The sequence below is a fragment of the Lytechinus variegatus genome, chromosome 4, assembly GCF_018143015.1.
Source record: "Lytechinus variegatus isolate NC3 chromosome 4, Lvar_3.0, whole genome shotgun sequence".
Classification (NCBI taxonomy): Eukaryota; Metazoa; Echinodermata; class Echinoidea; order Temnopleuroida; family Toxopneustidae; genus Lytechinus; species Lytechinus variegatus.
The window spans coordinates 65,385,667-65,393,267 of record NC_054743.1 but is presented as its reverse complement, the minus strand read 5'-3'; positions in this window follow the sequence as shown (position 1 = coordinate 65,393,267).

The window sequence follows — 7,601 nt, the reverse complement described above, 5'->3', positions numbered from 1 at the left end:
CAGTATCAATTTTACCCGCGATGAGCAACATATTTGAAAAACTAGTTAATGCACGATTGATGAAATTCATAGAAAATAATATTGTATTAACACCAATATGGTTTTAGAAATGGATACAGTACGAAACTTTCACTGATAAATCTTCACTGTAAAAAATGAAGTGCTAATATAGCACTTTCAGTGCTTGTATACTGACTGCACTACCAGTGCTGATTTTCTAGTTCAAATTTAAACTAGAACATTAGCACTCGAAGTGCAGGCACCATACAAGCGCTTAAAGAGCTAAATTAGCACTTCATTTTTTACAGTGTTATTAATCAAATTACAAGATATACTAATGAAGGAAAGGTGGCAGTAGGAATATTCATCGATTTTGCTAATGCTTTTGATACGATTAATCATTCTATTCTCATTAAGAAACTAGAACACTATGGCATTCGTGGTAAGGCAGTAGAATGGTTTAATGATTATTTACGAAACAGAAAGCATTTGTTTATTATGATGGTGTAAATTCCGAATACAGGTGGATTTCATGCGGTATTCCACAAGGATCAGTTTTGGGTCAAACTTTGTTCTTGTTGTATATAAACGATTTGGCAAACTCATCAAATTATTTAAATTTCCGACTTTTTGCGGATGACTCAAATTTATTTCACACTTTCAATTGTGATGAACAACACATTGATTTATCAGAAATTAGTCTCAATTTAAACAATATAATAGCATGGTGAAATGCCAACAAATTGACAATCAATATTACGAAAACTAAATATATGTTGTTTAGAAATAGACGAAAAATATTTTGATATCAGGACAATTGTCACTGAAAGGTACTTTATTAGAGTGTGTTGAATCAACAATATTTCTTGGTATATGTATCGACAAAAACCTTACATGGAAGAAACAGGTTGACATTGTCTCCAATGTGGTAAGCAAAAAAATTTGAATACTTTATAGATTGAGGAAAATCTTAGTTATGTTACACAACTCATTTATTTTACCACATATAACGTATGGTCTGGAAGTATGGGGTGGGACGTGCAAAAAAAACCTGAACCCTAAAAACGAATAGCTAGAATAATGACGTTCAATCATCATACTTATCACTCTGCTCCTTTATTTTATGATCTAAATATTCTCGATATTTTCCAACACTACCAATATTTGATAGGGGTATTTAGGTACGATTTAATCAATGATCGGTTGCCACATAGTTTTATTGATAATTTTGCATTTATAGATCATCCTTACAATACAAGAAATATAGAAAAGCGAAATGTTAATCTTGAGAAAAAAAATACCAATTTGGGAAAACAATCAATTTCATTTCTGGTCCTACTTTATGGAATCTTCTGCCAAGTAATATTAGAAACACCCCTAGTCGTAAGACATTTAGCAAATCGTTAAAATTAATGCTACTGGAAGATTATAATTAATTTGATATGGTAAAATACTGCCTGAAAACAAACAATTCTATGTAAAGATTTTGTGAATAATTAAGATGTTTTTTTTCTTTTAAATAGTGTAAATATGTTCACTGAAAATGATCGAAACTTTCTGCAACAGTAATAAGTAGAATTATTTATTGAATTTGTTGTACAATATTGAGATTTAGTTAAATTTATTGTTTAAACTATAATAATGACATTATTTGGGGCTAACCTCGATTAGCATCTTGCTATTATGTAGCTCCAATTACCAAATGTTTTGTTTATATGTGGTGTACTATTCCTTGTAATTGTACCTGACAGTGATATTTGGTAATAAATTTAATTCAATTCAATTCAATATTTTACCTCGTATATTAAAATAATGTCTAATGCTGATGCACGCTTTTGCCAAAGTGCGCCAAATTGACGCCTGTTGCCGTGGTTATCCACGCTATTTTATTCATGAGTCCACTGTTTCGAATTTATTCTTTGATGATGTTATTTTTTAGAGTCTTCTTACGGATTCTTGCGTATTCTTGCATTTTTTTCACGGATTCTCACAGATCCTCTTGCGCATAATCCGTAAGAGGATCTGCAAGAATCAGCAAGAGGATACGTAAAAATTTGTGAGTTATCGAAGTACCTTCACGTGTGTTTTCTGATTAAACATTATTAGAAGGTTGAATGTTAATTTTCTTCATTTCCGATCAAATAATCATCGAGTCAACATGAATACTCTGACTATGTCCAACCGTTATACGCTTGTTCACAATTTGATAGAACCTATATAGTAGGAAGTGTGATATGCAGAGGCATGAACAAAATGAGCATGATACTTGAGAAGAAACAAGTAAAGATGAAGACTCCAATCCACCCTGTAAAATGCAGAGTTGAAGAATTCGACGATGATTCTGAAACGAGCGTATCAGAAAGCAATTGACATGAATCGTCAATGACAGCTAACACGGAAGAAATTGAAGACAACTTTGCTCATTGAGAATGGTTAGATGCCTTGACAGCCACCAAGGACTCGAGAAATGAAAGATATCAGAAATACATCTCAGAAGGAATGGAAAAAGATGCTATGGAAAAAGCGCATGTCAAATTGCTATGGGCAGTCAACCGCATCTTTTTCGATCATTACTGTACCAGGGTTCCCACGGTCAAGTCAAGTCACAACTGATCAAGAACTACCAGCATGGCTATCAGAACATAATACATTCAAAAGGTTTTGAATCTCTTAGTTACACAAGATGTTTCAATTGCTATTTTAGCGTCAAATAATGTGTCCTCTTTGGAAAAGTTACTTGAAAATGATGTTTAATGAAATACCAAAATAGGCATCAAATGTCCAATTTTCAAGATATCCTCATTATTTTTGGAGCACATAGAGAAATACACTTGTTAATGTAGCTGATGTCCTCAAGTTGTATCACAAATGGCCTCATCTTTTGTAAGGTAGAGTTAAATGCAGCACTAGGTTGAGAATTTTAGGATGAGGATGTCTTTGTTGGCCTTTTTTCATGTCACCTTATTGTAAAACTCAAATGTCACTCTTTTGTAATAATTGGCTCTGTGTGACATATGTAAAGTGTTCATATAATTCAGGATTCCCCCAGAAATTTGAAAACAGAATTCCATGACTTTTATGTGTAAATTTTGTAGTAAAGGTGAATTCAGGATCATGATTTCAATATGCCTGGAAAATTTGACATTTACATCTACAGTTGTATTGTATAGTTAACTTTTTGACAAGATCTGCATGCTATGCTCTGAAAATTTGGAAATAGTTCATGGAAATCTGTTAGTTCAAGAAATTACATGAGTTTGTGTTCTAGACAATTTTCAATCTTGATGTTGGTGAAACGAAAATGGTACTGTACCCTGATCAGAAACAGACCATATACCAATTACATGTAGATGTACATGTCATGAGTAAGGTAGTGGGTGGAATGGATGGCTGTGAGGGGGAGGTTATGGAGGCCATCTTAATGTGTCTGACTTTGGAAACGGCGCCAGAAAGCAAGTCATGGAAAGCAGCAATTTAGTCATGGAAAAGTCATGGAATTCTGTTTTCAAATTTCTGTGGGAACCCTGATGTACCTCAGTGAAACCGATATCTCATAGACAAATTAGAAAAAATGGCATGGATATTCGGAAAACCGTAATAAGAGTGTTAGCCAGGCATGGTTCACAATTCGAAGGTTTATTCCAGTATCAAGATGAGGAGGAAGATGATGATGATGACGAAGAAGAAACGGATGACGACGAGGAGTATGAGACAGACGATATAGGTGGACACCGGCACAACTGAAGATGTCACATCACCATGACGGCAAAATACTTCCAAGACAGCATTAATAACGGAACCCTAATACTTTAAAGTGAATATAAATCTAGTTCCTGAATGGCATAACAAGATGATACTAACGTTCCTTATCATATTTAAAAAAACATTGTCCGCAGAGTAATAACGTTATGATACGTGATAATGAAGCTTAAAGGTATATTGCTGCAAAATGACGTTGCTGATTTAAGAAAAAAAGATCTGAAACGTGTTTATGTAGTAGTTATGTTATTAATTGGTGATTCTTAATGAAAGACTGGATAATAGTTCCTATAGTATGGCAGTATCATCTTTAATGATGTATAATAATGGTTGTATAATGAAAGTTTATGGGCTGTATGGAATCAAAGTCGGTACATTTCTTTGATATAGCTTAAAGAATGATCGTACATACAAAAAATTGTTTATAAACTTTATGTAATAGCTTCTCGGTAAATCATTTCAACTCTAGCTAAAAACGTCTATATTCATGGTTATTCGTGCTTTGTATCGTAGTGAATAAAGTAAAAGGAAGATTGGAGATTATACATTTTCGGATGACTTGTTCTCTTGTTTATGTCTTCGTATGACAGACGTAGTTGTGCTCGGTATGGAAATGACGCTGATGATTGAAATAACGGTGATAATGTTGACGATGCTGATGTTTCTGATGTGAAAGATAATTGTAATAATACTGATGATACTAGTGATTGAAATAAAGGTGATAATGTTGACGATGCTAATGTTTGATATATACTGATAATACTAATAATGCTGGTGTTTGAAATAACGTTAATAATGTTAAGGATGCCGACTTTCAAAATTATTGGGAGCGAAGTATGCTCGGTCGGTTAAGCGTCTGCCTGTCGAACCAAAGGTCACGGATGTTCAAGTCCACACCAGGCGGATGACTGAAGCCTGCGTTGTGTCTCAACGGCTCTCCCCTGTTTAATAGATGCAGGCTATGTTATAGTGGAAAACACATCGTCCCTCGGAAAGGACGTTAAACGGAGGCCCCGGGTAGAGGAGAGTCAATAACTTTGCACGTTAAGAACCCACTGCACTATTCTTATAAGTGTAGGGGGACACCCCGGTGAAATGGTCCACCTGCGCTTCCCGAAATAGTTATATCGGGAAGAGATTCAGTTTGCTTAAAATTCGCCTCCCAGGCACAGGTAACACCAAAGAAATGATAACAATAATAACGGTGATAATGTTGACGATGGTGGTGTTTGGAATACTTGAAAAATGTTGATGATGCTGATGTGATAAAATAACTGCGATAATACTGATGATGCTGATGTTCCATATACAGTATCGCATGTTTTGAGTGCGAATGTTTGTAATAATTGCGCTAGTACGGGTGTTTAGGGTTGAATTTAATATACGTAAAATTTAAAAGGGTAAAGTCCATTTACTAGGTTAGGGTAAAGTCCATTTCATTAGGGTTAGGGTAAAGTCCTACTTTTTCTATGTCCAGCAATTCATCTGACTCTCACCTCAGAGTCAATTGAAGCACTGGCCAGACAGTCGATCAAACCTATTTAAGAACATACCATTCGCTAGTGTACAAGGAATACCCGCATTATTTTTTTTCTAAGTCCGCAATACCTTTCTCCCAATAAACTCTGCCCCATCCACTCGTGAAATCAATAGGGAATGAAACCTTTGGAACAAGTGGGCATGTGTGGAAAAAGAAAAAAAAATAAGATCAAAGAAAATTTGATAAAAATCAGACAAATAATGAGAAAGCTATGAGTATTTGTATATTGCAATCACTGACTGTAGATCCTCCCATTGGCAATGCGACAAAGAACGTTAAACGTACGTGCCCACTCGCGCCTGGAATCCACTCGTCAATGGAAGTGCCCCCCCCCCCCCGGGCGGCCTCTCGGGCTCTTGGAGGAACCAAATGTGGCTAAGGAAACTCGTCCTAAATCGGATATATCGCTGTTACCATAGTATCAACTAGAATTTTGCGCACGAATCGCAGATTGTTTCCGTTGCAGATGCGAAACGAACAAAAGAAATTCTCATGTCACACAACATGCACAACTTGCATTGCAGGACATTGTTTTACGACGGGCCCAAAAGACTCTTCCAAAATCAATATACCGTCGTAAAGTCCGTCTGCGTTGCAAAGCGAGTCGAGAATCGAAGCACGTGACCCCTTCGGTTTCAGGGGGCCCGTTGCAGAAAGACTTGCAATCAAACGTAACTAAAAAAATACTTTAAACCAAAGGGATGCGTGGTAAGTGACTTGAATTTTATTTTTAGTCGTTTTTAAACGCAGCTCTTTCTGCAACAGGACTAGAATTATGCCATCGAGAACATTCTGTGAAAGTATTCGATCCGAATAACGAAATATCTATTTAGTCACTGGTTCTTGAGCTCAGAATCTGACGTGAGCTGATGGTGCCTATATAGCAAGGTTGTGCCCTCCCTATGATATAGGATTAGAGATGAAGGGGGAAACTACACAGAGGTTGGGCAGGGCCCTGCATGGGAACCATATTTCAACTGGGGGTGCTGATGTAAATTTGACAAGCAACAATTTACCCCCCCCCAAAAAAAAAAAAAAAAAATCACTAAAAAATGAAGGTCATTTTGTTCCCGAGAACTTTGACAAGCAAAAAAAAGGGGCAAAGGTGCCGGGTGCTGTCAATGGAGAGTAATACACGCAGCACCCCCGGCACCCCCGCTTCCCATGGTCATGCTTAACATGGGTATTTCGTCGTTGAAATGTTAGTCAAATTAAGGACTCGGAATAAACTTTCTAAACAATGACATGACAGCTATTGCTCATTTACATATTTTTCCAGAAGACAAACATTGTGTAATGTGAGGTATTACTTTCTTACCCCTCAAAACAGTTATTTGGCTCTAGGAAGCTGCACGAAACTTTTGCTTGTACTCAAACAGCATGATGATCAATGAAATGCGCATGCTCATTATTAAAAGCTCATCCTTGTAGCTTGTTTCTGCTAGCAATGGGAGCCTCTGTTACTCTTGCCCCGTGTTAGTGTCCCCAGACCGCATACGCGTATATCATCTGGCGGTCGATATGGAAGCAACCATTCCAGTTTGGAAAGGTATAACGACCCCCATTCCCTCCCCCAGCCACAGCCTCTCCCCGATGCTCAAGTTCAAGTTTAGTTCTGAGGTTGTTGTCTGTTGAACTCTAAACATATTAGAGAGATTTCGATTGTCTGCGACTGCAACGTATTCCTAGTTCACCGGAAGTGGTGACACCGCTCGTTCAGTATCACGTTCGTACATTGATGAAAACAGTTTCGATTTAAGTCGACATACCCGTACCACTCCACAGCATATACCAGCGTGATAGCGAGCGGGCCGTGGGCTGATGCTTGGACGGAGAATCAGGCGTAGCATCACGCTACGAACCAGTGGGGCGACTGTGGGTGCAACATTTGCACTCTTGCGCAAAAAGCCGAAAAACACGGTTGTTTGGAAATAAAACATCAATTACCTATCGGATATATGTAGTGTCTGAAAACAGGACACACTAAATGTAATGGAAAAGCTGGTAACAAGCAGTAATTTGCAGTTTACCAGCCCTGCTGAATCAACGAAACTCGAGTGTTGATGCGGCTTCATTCATTTTTTCCAAGCTGGGATGACGTCATCATGTACGAACGAGCGCTCGTTCGAGCACTATGACACCGAACGTCAAAACCCTCAAATACGAGTCACAGATTTGGTCAGTGGACGAGAAGGCTCGTCACAGATTACTTCGCGCATGCGCAGTGCTCCCAAAATTCCTTAATCTCGTACGTCCACATGGCACGTCACAGAAAACGAAAGGTCTCAATTGTTAACCCAAA